At 39.3% G+C, this 11,632-nt stretch overlaps 1 pseudogene; it reads left to right on the forward strand.

Moving 5' to 3' along the window:
• Nucleotides 1-255: 255 nt before the first annotated feature.
• Nucleotides 256-10,833, forward strand: LOC115948076 (annotated as a pseudogene).
• Nucleotides 10,834-11,632: the final 799 nt, after the last annotated feature.

Raw genomic sequence — 11,632 nt, forward strand, 5'->3', positions numbered from 1 at the left:
TCCCATAATCCAGAAGGAAGCATTTAGTGACCTGCTGAGCCATTTAGATGCTCACAAGTCTATGGGATAGGATGGGATAAGATAAATCCTAGTGTGATGAGGGAGCTGGTGGAAGACCTCACTAAGCCGCTGTCCATCATTTATCATCAATCCTGGCTAACTGGGGAGCTCCCAGACAGCTAGAGGTTGGCCAGTGTGATGCCCATCCACAAGCAGGGCTGGAAGGCAGATTTGGGGAGCTACAGGCCTGTCAGCATGACCTTGGTGCCCCACAAAGTTATGGAACAGATCATCTTGAGTGCAATCACATGGCACATACAGGACAATCAAAGGGTCAGGTCCAGCCAGCATGAGTTTAAGAAAGGCAGGTCCTGCTTGACCAACCTGACCTCTTTTTATGACGTGGTAACCTGCCTGGTGGATGAGGCAGAGGCTGTGGGTGTTGTGTACCTGGACTTCAGCAAAGCTTTTGTCACCATTTTCCATGGCATTTTCCTGGAAAAGCTGGCAGGCCCCAGCTTGGACATGTGCTCTCTTTGCTGGATTAAGAATTGGTTGGATGGCCAGGCCCAGAGAGTGGCGGTGAATGGTGCTGCATCCAGCTGGCATCCAGTCATTACTGGTGTGCCCTAGGAATCAGTTTTGGGCCTAGTTCACTTTAATGTCTTTTGGCGATCTGTGTGAGGGGATTGAGTCTACCATTAGCAAATGTGGAGATGACTCCAATTTGGGTGGGAGGATTGATCTGCTTAAGGATAGGAGATCTCTGCAGAGGGTCCTGTTTGAGACAATGGCATGAGGTTTAACAAGTGACAGGTCCTGCACTTTGGCCACTACAACCCCCTGCAGCGCTACGGGAAAAGTGGCTGGAAATTGTCTTGGTAGAAAAGGAGCTGGGGAGGCAGGTCAACAGCTGACTGAACATGAGCCAGGATGTGCACAGCTGGCCAAGAAGGCCAATGGCATCCTGGAACAGTGCAACGAGCAGGACCAGGGAAGTGATTCTTTCCCTGTACTCAGCACTGGTGAGGCTGTATGGTGAATCCTGCATTCAACTCTGGGCCCCTCCTTACAAGAAGGACAATGAAGTCTTGGAATGGGTCCAGAGAATGTCAATGAAGCTGGTAAAAGGTCTGGAGCACAAGTCCAGTAAGGAATGGCTGAGGCAGCTGGAAGTGTTTACCTTGAAGAAAAGGAGGCTCAGGGAAGACCTTATCGCTCTCTACAATTCCCTGAAAGCAGGCTCTACCCAGGTGGGGGCTGACCTCTTCTCACAGTCAGCTAATGATAGAACAAGAGTATACAGTCTTAAGCTGTGCCAGAGGAGGCTTAGGTTGGACCTCAGGAGGAACTTCCTCACAGAAGGGTGGTTAGACATTGGAATGAACTGCCCAGGGAAATGGTGGAGTCACCTGACTTAAGGAAAAACTGGATGTGGTACTCTGTGCCAAGGTCTAGCTGACTTGGTGGTATTTGATCATAGGCTGGATTCCATGACCTCAGAGGTTTAATCCAACCTAATTGATTCTGTGATCCTGTGATTGCTGGCTCATGTCCAGGCTCCCACCATCAGCATCCCCAAGTCCTTCTCAGAAGGACTGATCTTGATCAGTTTACCCCCCAGCCTGGATTGATACTGGGGGTTGTCCTGACCCAGGTGCAGCACCTTGACTTGGTCTTTTTAAACTGCATGAGATTCCCATGGGCCCACTTCTCAAGCTTGTCCACCTTATTGTTCAGGTGCTGCAATTGCACCACTCAGGCTGTTGTCATCTGGAAATCTGCTGAGAGTGATTCCTTTGTCTATGTCATGAATGAAGGTAAATAACAAGGGCCTTAAAAGAACCTAAAAGTCAACATGAGATTGAAATATCATTCCCTGGAACTGCTCAAGGGGACAGAGAGATACTGTCCTTGATCAGAATCCTTACTATTTAGTTAAAAAAGGTACCAAAAGGAGGGCAGAGGTTTTCATAACTAGTGCAATGTCAATAAACAGAATAATCTCACTGTTTCACATATTTACAGACTATTAGCACTGACTACTTAATTTTTTTCTTAATGACGTATACAGAATTTTTAAGAATTCCATGTCAACCCATAGCCCTCTATGCTTCCATTTTATATAGTTGTCATCCCGGAAAATACCAGTGATATGTCTCTGGGTATTCTTTCTATACTATTTATTCCTTTATGCATACAGTTAAAAAGATGGACAAATTGTTGGAATAGGTAAGTTGTGAGATGGCACCAGCACGGAAGCAGCTGAAAATGGGATAACCCAAGAGTATAATTCATGTACTGAAACAGGAGCAGATGTCAAAAGAGACAGCTTGTCTAGTTTGTTTGGATGATGATTCCCTAGCATGTATTGACGGAGCAAGATTGTCAGACAGCCTGTTTGTGAAGTTCAGTGTTGCCTGTCTTAATCGTTCTTTACAGGGAGGTGACATTTTGTTGCAGGCAATTGTAGAGTGGAATTTTTGTGAGTTGTTTAAAGTAAACCGAAACTGTCCTACCAAGCGGCATGCTTGGAAAATATCTAAAGTCCAGTGGAAACAGCTGCCATTTTGACTTCTTTAAATTGGATGGGCTGTCCCATCTGTGCACTGTGTGCAGAGAGATGTTCTGTTCACTTCCCCTGCTGTCCAGACCAGGATGATTCAGGTGGCAATGGTGGCAAGGAAGAGCGAGAACTATTTTAGACAGAATGTTGGGTTAACTGAGTAATTTAGAAAGTATTATACATCTGCTAAATCTAGGGACACAGGCTTGTTCATGATGCAGCTTGTGTTATGATGCAGTTTGAGAGGAAAAGGAAATGAGAAATCTGAAGAATCTGGGGCATTTAGCAGTGTGTGCAAAACTGCTGCTCTTATACCTGACTGCTCTTGGTTGGTAATCATATTTTCAACTTTCTGCTGTCTTGTGTAAATAAACTTAAAAAAAACCCATTCAGCTAGCAAACTGAATGTTAATGTGTTAAAGGGATTAAAGTTATCCCTCAGGTTTTGTGAATCCAAATTATATTAAGAATCAAGGGTCTTAGGGTCAAGGATTAGCTCCCTTGCAGCAAACTAAGGAACAGAGAACTCTCCCTCCTAAGAAAATAAGTTTTGTAGACCCCTGCCATTGCAGACAGAAATTCAGGTTTTAAGCTAACCTGACATGCCATACATGCCTACTCACTTCCCACAAATAATTTCCTTGAAATTTAGCTACCTAATTCTTCAATTGATTATTTCAGTAATTCTCTTGCTAAAATACATTGCCTCATATTTTTTCACCTATTGATACTGTGGTCACTCCTGTTTTATCTACAGAATATTCTGCTCCCCATTTCCTTTTCCCTTTATTCCAATTTTTGAAGGCCTTAAAGCACTGTTCGAGCTTCTTCCTTTTCAACTGAAATCTTTGTCTTTTACAAGACTAAGATTCTTCATGCTCAAATTGTTGGATTCTTCTCTCCTCCTCTTTCTGGTTTCCTGTTACTAGTGTGCCTTCTATTTAATTTCTCCTTCTCCTCCCATTATCCTTTGTGTGAGCTTTTTGCACGTCCTTCAAACAACCTTCTGCCTTCACTGTGCCAGCCATCAAGACCCTCCCCTTTCAAATCCATCCTTAACTCATATTATTGCTTTTCACCTGCCAGTGACCGTTCCTCTATATCATGGACTGTAGACCTCTCACCAAGCAAATAACAAAACCAGAAAAAGATAAATTAAAACACAAGATTTGCAAATGTTATCATCTGTTATCATTAAATACTAACTCTCCTGCTCAGCATGATATGCCCTTCATCTTTGCATTTTCTCTCTTTAGAATGATGCATGTAAGTAGGCATTGCCTTGTATTTTTTCTTTTGTTTTTGTCTCTAAAAATGATCAATCAATGTTGATACCAAGGTTTATACTAGCACCATATCAAGGCCTTGAGCTGAAAAACCCTGAGGTCAAGAACTTTGTTGTGCTATATCCTTACTGAGATATATATTTCATTCAATATACAAATAATAGTAGCAGACTGAAGGAAAAGACCTTCAGAGGTTAAACTTAACCGTTGGTAGGAAATCTGTGAAAACACAGGTGTTTTAACTACTGGTGCTTTGGTGCCAGCCATGACATATGGAGCAGACACCAAGGAGATGGAACTGAAGACTATTGTTAGAATACATCAGTATCATCTTGCATTTTGAGCACTGCAATCTAATTTACTAATCAAATTTATATCAGTATATGCATGCTTATGTGTAAATATAAGATAAAACAGCCACATATTTTTAAAAGATGACATATTTTTATTTGCACTTAATTTTGCACTTCTCAGAATTTTTCTGTCTTTTCATATTGCCTTATGGTGTGTTGCTTGACTCCTGTTCTCTGTAAGTGTGAAAAGTCAGGAGGAGAGTTCACAGCAGGTTGATGGCCTGGAGATTAAAAGTCTGTCTAAGGACATTTCAAAGTTGTAAAGGTATTATTCTCACATGTACTTATTTCTTGGTGGGTGTGAACAACAGCTACTCACCAAGCTGGTGTAGTGTGAAATAGTTTCCTGTGAAATGATGTGCAGACATATGCAGAAAGCCACATGTACAGCACAGGCACAGACTCATCCCTGACTTATGATTAGTGAGATTCTTGCTGATAACTGAGTTAGGAATGACCAGTGGGGCATCCAATGTTTTAATTACCCAGACAACTCTGTGGATTTTCCATATTTACCAAACTAAAAGCATGATCATGTCCTGATGCTTTGAGATTAACACACTGGAAATGACCTTGACTTCTCAGCAGTAGTTCTCTTACTAGGCCAACTGCAGACTGAGATTTTGCCATGTGCATGGATACCCTGTATAAATTTCTTTGTTTGTCAATGCCTGGAATAAATTCTTCCCATGCTCTACAAAAATAAATTTTATTCTACTAAATATTAAAAATTATTACTGGTCAAGCTAAATACATAAACTAAATGAAATAAAAGGGTGTTAAGTTTTTCAAACAATTTTTAAAACCTGAGCAATAATTTGGTTTTGATAATTTATATCTTGCTATTATGGGGATGAAAATATAATATAGTGGAACTGCTACTGCTAATAATTTGCTTTTATTTTTTTCAAAACAGTGACTAGGACACCAGAGTAGGGGATCCAAGGCTTCTGACAAAGCCTGCTCAATCACAGATGCCCAGGGTGACTGTGACCAGAATGAGGGGCCTTTTCAACATGCACAAAAGTGAGCTCTTCCTGTCCTACTGCTGTATGCCAGCACAGCCACACCTTTCTGGTGGGCCAAAAATTATTGTGACACATGCCAGAAATGACAATAAGAAATGAAAAGGCCATATGGAGCCATTGCTGCCTGCCAGTCATTGCAGTAGGTGGCAACTGGGACAGGAGACATATTGGAAAGGGCTCCATGCATTAGGGTACTGAAAGAGTAATGCAAAAGCTGGATGTGATTCCTGGCAAAATTTATTTCTCTCTTAATGTTACTTTGCTCAGTTGTATCATATTTATTATGCTAATGGGTTTATATTAAGGATATAATGAATTTTGCTCTGGAAACAGAACTTGGTTTTACCACAGCTGGTAAGTTGTGCGATTTTCTTGGAATAACATTTGGTGAATATTTACTAAGCTATGCATATACTTCAGTCACCTGAAAGTCAGACACTGAATCACAAATAATTGTGTACACTTTCTCTGAAGGCACTGAAGAGAACTTGATGACTACTAATCTGTCTGTCCTAAGAAAAGCAGATTGGGTGAGTTGTACTTTAGTGGGGTTCATCTCATTCTAAAGTTCTTGTCCTAGAGACCAGATGAAACATGCACTGGAAAACCTGGATCCTCTCCAATTACTAGAGTGACTGATTAGACATGGCTAATGCTCAGATGAGATTAATCCAATTCCTAGCAAATACTTTCTAATCAGGAACTTAGGGGGATGTCTCAGTATTGTGAGGTTTTTTGACATAATTCTTGGTTATTATGAATAAGGAATAAATTCAGAAATGCAGTATAGGAACCAATGAAATTTAAATGGAAGAATGTTTTGCATATAAATTTATATACTGAACTCAAAATACAGACAGATTCAATAATTCCATTACTTCCATAAGAATATCTTATACTGAACATACAGTTATTATAACCAACAATTTTTGATTCTGATTCCTGGTATACATCTCTTATGAAGATGCAGTGCAACTACGAGATTTCTTTATTCTTTTGAACTAGTAAAATCTTTTCCTATTTAAGAAATATTTCTTTTGTTCAGATTTTCTGCATATTCCCTGTCCCTTTCTCTCTCCCCCTTCTCATACTTGATCCACTTCCTTTCATTAGTGGAAAGTTAAAATGTAAGTTTGATACTGTTGTCTTAAATACTAAAGAGTTTAGCCATAATTTCTGCATCAGTTAGCATGCTAAATCCATATGCTTCTAAATACTAACACATATGTGACAAAAATAAAAACTCAGTCTTTTAGTTGTTTCCTCAAGTACCTGGTGAGACCTTTCTTGCAGATTTTATGCAGGAAGACTTCTGTGCATGAAGCAAATCACAAGTAATTTCACTCTACACAATTTTACTCTACATGAGTACTGCAGTGTTCCACACTTGCTTGCCAGATGTCCCACCTCAAGCTCTAACCTCACACCTTGTCCTGTGCAGAACGAGCCGAGTTTCCACATTTTAGGAGATCACGCTGAAAGCAAAGAACTGTTCAATTTGAATAAGGCTGCCAGCCTGTGATGCTGAAAAGAAACTATTCCTGGTTGTTCAGCTGTAACCTAGATTAAGCCAAGGAAGATACAAACCTAAGAGAGAAGATTGAAATTCTTACATGACCTTCAACAACCTCCAGGTGAACAGACACATCCGTGCTCCTCATTAGCACATTATCAGAGAAAAGAGCCAGGCTGCAAAGAAGGCAAGCATGTCTCAGAGTAAGGCTTATGCTGGAAACATTCCCAGGAGGAACAATTCTGTCTCATGTGGCCCACGTAAAACACCCACCTATAACTTCAATAGCTATTTTTCATTTTAAGGTTATATTAAGGTATTGGCACCCATGCAGTCTTTTATCCATCCATCTATTTTTCATATTTGTTTGCTCATGAGAATTTCCCTAAAGAAAAATAGAAAGACAAGAAATGGTTAAAATGTCCAATTTAGTGAATTTATCATTAAATGTCATTGCCATGATCTGGGATTGGGAACTATTCTCACAAAAAAATGAATCCCAGAGATATTAATCATGACTCGTGTTCTCACCATGGTCTCATTATAGAGCTCCATGTCCAGAGACATGTGATAGATCTCCCTTCCTGGAAAAGAGGGAGGTTTGTATTTTTTTCTTGATTCCTATTCAGTCTTAGTTTTATTTCAAGAATTAGCAGTGGGTAATTTGGCTTCATCTTCCTCCTAACTACAACAAAATCTGTGGTCCTGACCATAGCTTATAGGCAGATTGCTCCATTATAAACATCATTTTCATTTGTCTCACAGTGACTCAAGATATTACTGACTTTTTAAAAGAAACTTTATGGAAAGTGTGGGGGCAGGGCTTTCCCCTTTCCAGCAACTTGCAAGGTCACTCTACAGGGTCATAAAGTCATAGAGCTATTTAGGAAGAAAATTAGGCCACCTATCTGATCTAAAGCCCTGCTCAACACAAGACTATTTGCATCAGACACTGTGTCTGGGCAAGTCTGAATATCTCCAGGGATGGAGTTTTCACATTTTCTCTGCTAACTTGTCCTAGTGTTTGACTTCCTACACAGTGAATCATTGTTTCCTGGTATCTCTTTTCAGCATTCCTTGTTACAACTTGTGCCTGTTGCCCAAGTGCTGACTCTGTGTGCTGCTAAGGTCTGTTCTCCAGACCGTGTGCGGCTGAACCTCTGTAGAATGGATGCAGTGCTGACTGTTTGTGTGCTTGTCTCATCTCACAAAATGTGTGACAAATTTCCCCATTTTGGAGAAGGAGCTGAACATGTTAATTTCCCTTCTACTATTTACCACTTTCGTGGCTTGCTACAAATAAAGACTAAGGCAGAGGAAACCCAAAAGCCTTATAGAGGAAACACAAAAAAGTTTCTTCATTTGTACTACAGAACATTCAGTAAATCTGTTGTTTGAATTCTTTGTTGTTGAAAACTTTTATTCCAATTAACCTTTTGTTTTCCTCTTCAATATGAGTGAAAGTTTTGGATTAATTCAGTAAAATGTATTTCTACGTGTGACAATTATACAATTACCAGACAGGTATAGCCAGATATGCTTACTTTGGACTGGTTGGAATTAAGAGTATGTTTCTTCTACAAATCACTGTTAGGATTTGAACAAATTATTAAGAAAGAATAGATAAGACAGAGAGAACTGTCTTGCTACCTCTTTCTGATGCTGTTCTACATTGTGAGCAAAAGCTACTCCCAGTAGTAGTCTTCTGAACTGCAAGGTTCTGTGAAATATATGAGGCTGTGAGCATGTCTGCAGAAACCCTTTTCTGTACCTGCTTCCTGAAAAATCAAATTAAAAAAGAGAAGATGACATAAAGAGGAGAGAGAATGAAATGTGGCAGTAACTATCTGCCTTCTGAAAAATCACATTTAAATTATGGGTGCAAGATTCTACTCAAGCAAAATCAGCATTGTTTTAATTATAATTATTTTACAATTTATAGTTCTTTAATAGTTTTCTAATTAATCAATTTCTATGTACAGGTTTGTGTCTCATTGTATGTAAACAGTTGCAGTAACAAAAAAATTTGGTCCTACTATGTTGTAGAGAACAGAAAATTAGGCTCTGAAGAGAGTCAGCTCATCATTATTGAATTAAATTAAGTCTATTGATTAAATGTTCATTTGTGGTTGGGCTTTTTTGGAGGCATGAAATAGTCTCATTTAGTTACACTACAGCAGTAAGGGGAAGAATATTCAGGGGAAAGGGAACAGACTGTTCTATTTAAAACAATTCCTATATACATGTTTTACAGGAGAATAATAATAATTGAAAAACTGTCGCACAATTATAAACTAGGAAGAATATTTTTCTCGGATGTTTTGGTGACAAGAATTGCAAAAGTACCGTTTGATTGACTTCTCAGGTTTCTACTGGAGATCTTGAGTCAATCCTACCAGTCTCTTCCTTGCTGACACCATGGTCATTTGAAGGACATGAAGATCTGATGGTCATAGGTCTTTCATGGTTCTCATGCAAATGCATGTGGTTCACACACAGCATGCTGAATCTGTGGATGTCACTGCAAACAGACTCCTCTTAGCATCTCTTTTTCTTTTCTCCCACACCTCTTCCTCACTCTCTAATACTGCTGCTGCATCTCCTCCCCTTCCCTCCTCTTCACTTCCCTATTTTCACAGGGAAAACTGAGTAATTAAAATGTGTGTCAAATATTTATTGTCCAACTGTGAACTGCAAAAGAAGCATGTGTTGAATAACATGAATAACTTCTTTTAATAATCTCTCTAGTTCTTTAAGTCAAAAATGGATCCTTTTGTGGATAGTTTATGTCTATATGTATTTCTAGTAAAATGAGCAGTTCTGTGTCATCTGCTGGCTAAACCATGCAGTGCAGAAAGACATTTTCCTTACAGCTTTGCTGCTATGGCTGACTGACGAATAACTGTTATTGTGGATGTGGAATGGAGAATGCTAGCTGACCTAGCCTGCTCCATAAGGCTAAATTTCTACCAATGATTAGGACAGAAACAATATCCTCAGACCTCTTTGTGAACAACGGAAAATTTGGTCACAGATCCTTCAGAAGTGCAAAGATACTTTTCACCAAAAATAGTGACCAGCACCTTTCTTACATTTTTATTGCTTAGCCATGTGTTGGTCTGTATCAACACAGATTGACAAAGTCATAGAATTTTATGGGACAGTGTAAAAACTCATTTGCAAATTTTATTGCAGTCCATCATTGCCTGCATTCACAGTCCAGAGGTCTTCCATTGTTGTGAATAACAATTGGGAGCAATTTCTGCCTATGGTCAATGTAGGGGTTGCAGTCTTCTACTGACAGGTGTTCTTTCCTAATTGCTTCCATTAGTTTCTCTTTATTGCAGGGTTTCATCACTCAATGAATGTAGTGTATCAAAAATACCAGACCAGATCTATAAACTCCAGTGTGTGGCGTGATAATCAATGTACACTCCTTAGCTGAACCTTAGTAAAATGATCGAGTCAAACTTATTTGGGACTTATTTCCCAGTAAAATAGTTATTATTCCAAATGCAATATTATAAATAGAAAAAAAAATTGGTGCGGAATTTCAGGCAAATGCAAGTACTTGCCAACATTTGTGTCAGCAATAGCATGGCCAGCAGGACCAGGGCAGTGATTGTTCCCAAGCACTAGGCACTGGTGAGGCCACACCTTGAATCCTGTGCTCTGTTTTGAGCCCCTCACTACAAAGAGGACATTGAGGCACTGGAGAGTGTCCAGAGAAGGGCAAGGGAACTGGGGAACAATCTAAAGAAAAAGCACTTAGAGAAGTGGCTGGGAGAGCTGGGGCTGTTTAGCCTGGAGAAGAGGAGGCTCAGAGGAGACCTTATCACTCTCTACAGATACCTCAAAGGAGGTTGTAGACAGGTAGGGCTTGGTCTCTTTTCCCAACTAACAATGTATAGGACAAGAGCAAATGGCCTCAAGTTGCATAAGGGGAGGATTAGATTGATTATTAGGAAAAACTTCTCACTGAAAGTATGTTCAACATCAGAATAAGTTGCCCAGGGAAGAGATAGAGTCACCATCCCTGTGGGTATTTAAAAGATGTGTAGGTGTGGCATTTAGGGACATGGTTTAATAGTGAACTTGGTTTGTTATGGCAATGGTTGGACTCAATTATCTTAAAGGTCTTTTCCAACTAAAATGATTCTATGGTTCTATAATTTGAAAATATGCTGACAAGAGAAGACATGATTCCCATTGGGAAGTAATGAAGCTTCTGACCTCACTGCACCATAAAGCTTGATTCCATTCTAGATCAAGAACCTTCTTTTGCATCACATCTTTGCCTGCTTTGAATCAGAATCATACATATTTTATAAAAAAAAGGGTGCACTTTGATTTCACTTTCTTTTCATACTCAATGAAGAATTAACACAGATATCGGTGCAAAATTGATTTTTACTTTCATTTTGCATTCTAGATTATAAGAATTTTGTTGCACTGCGTGGAAGTAAAATAGGAGCAGAATATGCCTTTTGAGCCTTTTGCCATTTGAAGTGATACTCAATCCAGAAAGAATATCACTTTTTCTTATCAGATCTAAGATAACATTTGCAGAAATTGTATTTATAATCAGCAACAAATGCCTGGTGCCTTCTTCCATAGGAAATAAATAAATTCAGTTGACAATTCTTAAAAAAGAAAAGCCCAGAAAATCATTGTATACTTTTTAAGCATATTTCCCCAGAACAGAAGTGTAGTTTGACCAAAACTACAATTATATAGCTCCGTAGCTGCAAGGAATTTCTTCAGAAGTACCTTTCTGCTGTGGTGTTACTTTAAACATACTCTTCAGTGACAATTTTCCATTAAAAGTAAAGAGCTGGTTTTGAGTGATTTCACTGCACCTTCAAAGAAAAGCAAAGTTTATTGTT

The sequence above is a fragment of the Geospiza fortis genome, unplaced genomic scaffold, assembly GCF_000277835.1.
Source record: "Geospiza fortis unplaced genomic scaffold, GeoFor_1.0 scaffold121, whole genome shotgun sequence".
In the NCBI taxonomy this organism is placed as follows: domain Eukaryota; kingdom Metazoa; phylum Chordata; class Aves; order Passeriformes; family Thraupidae; genus Geospiza; species Geospiza fortis.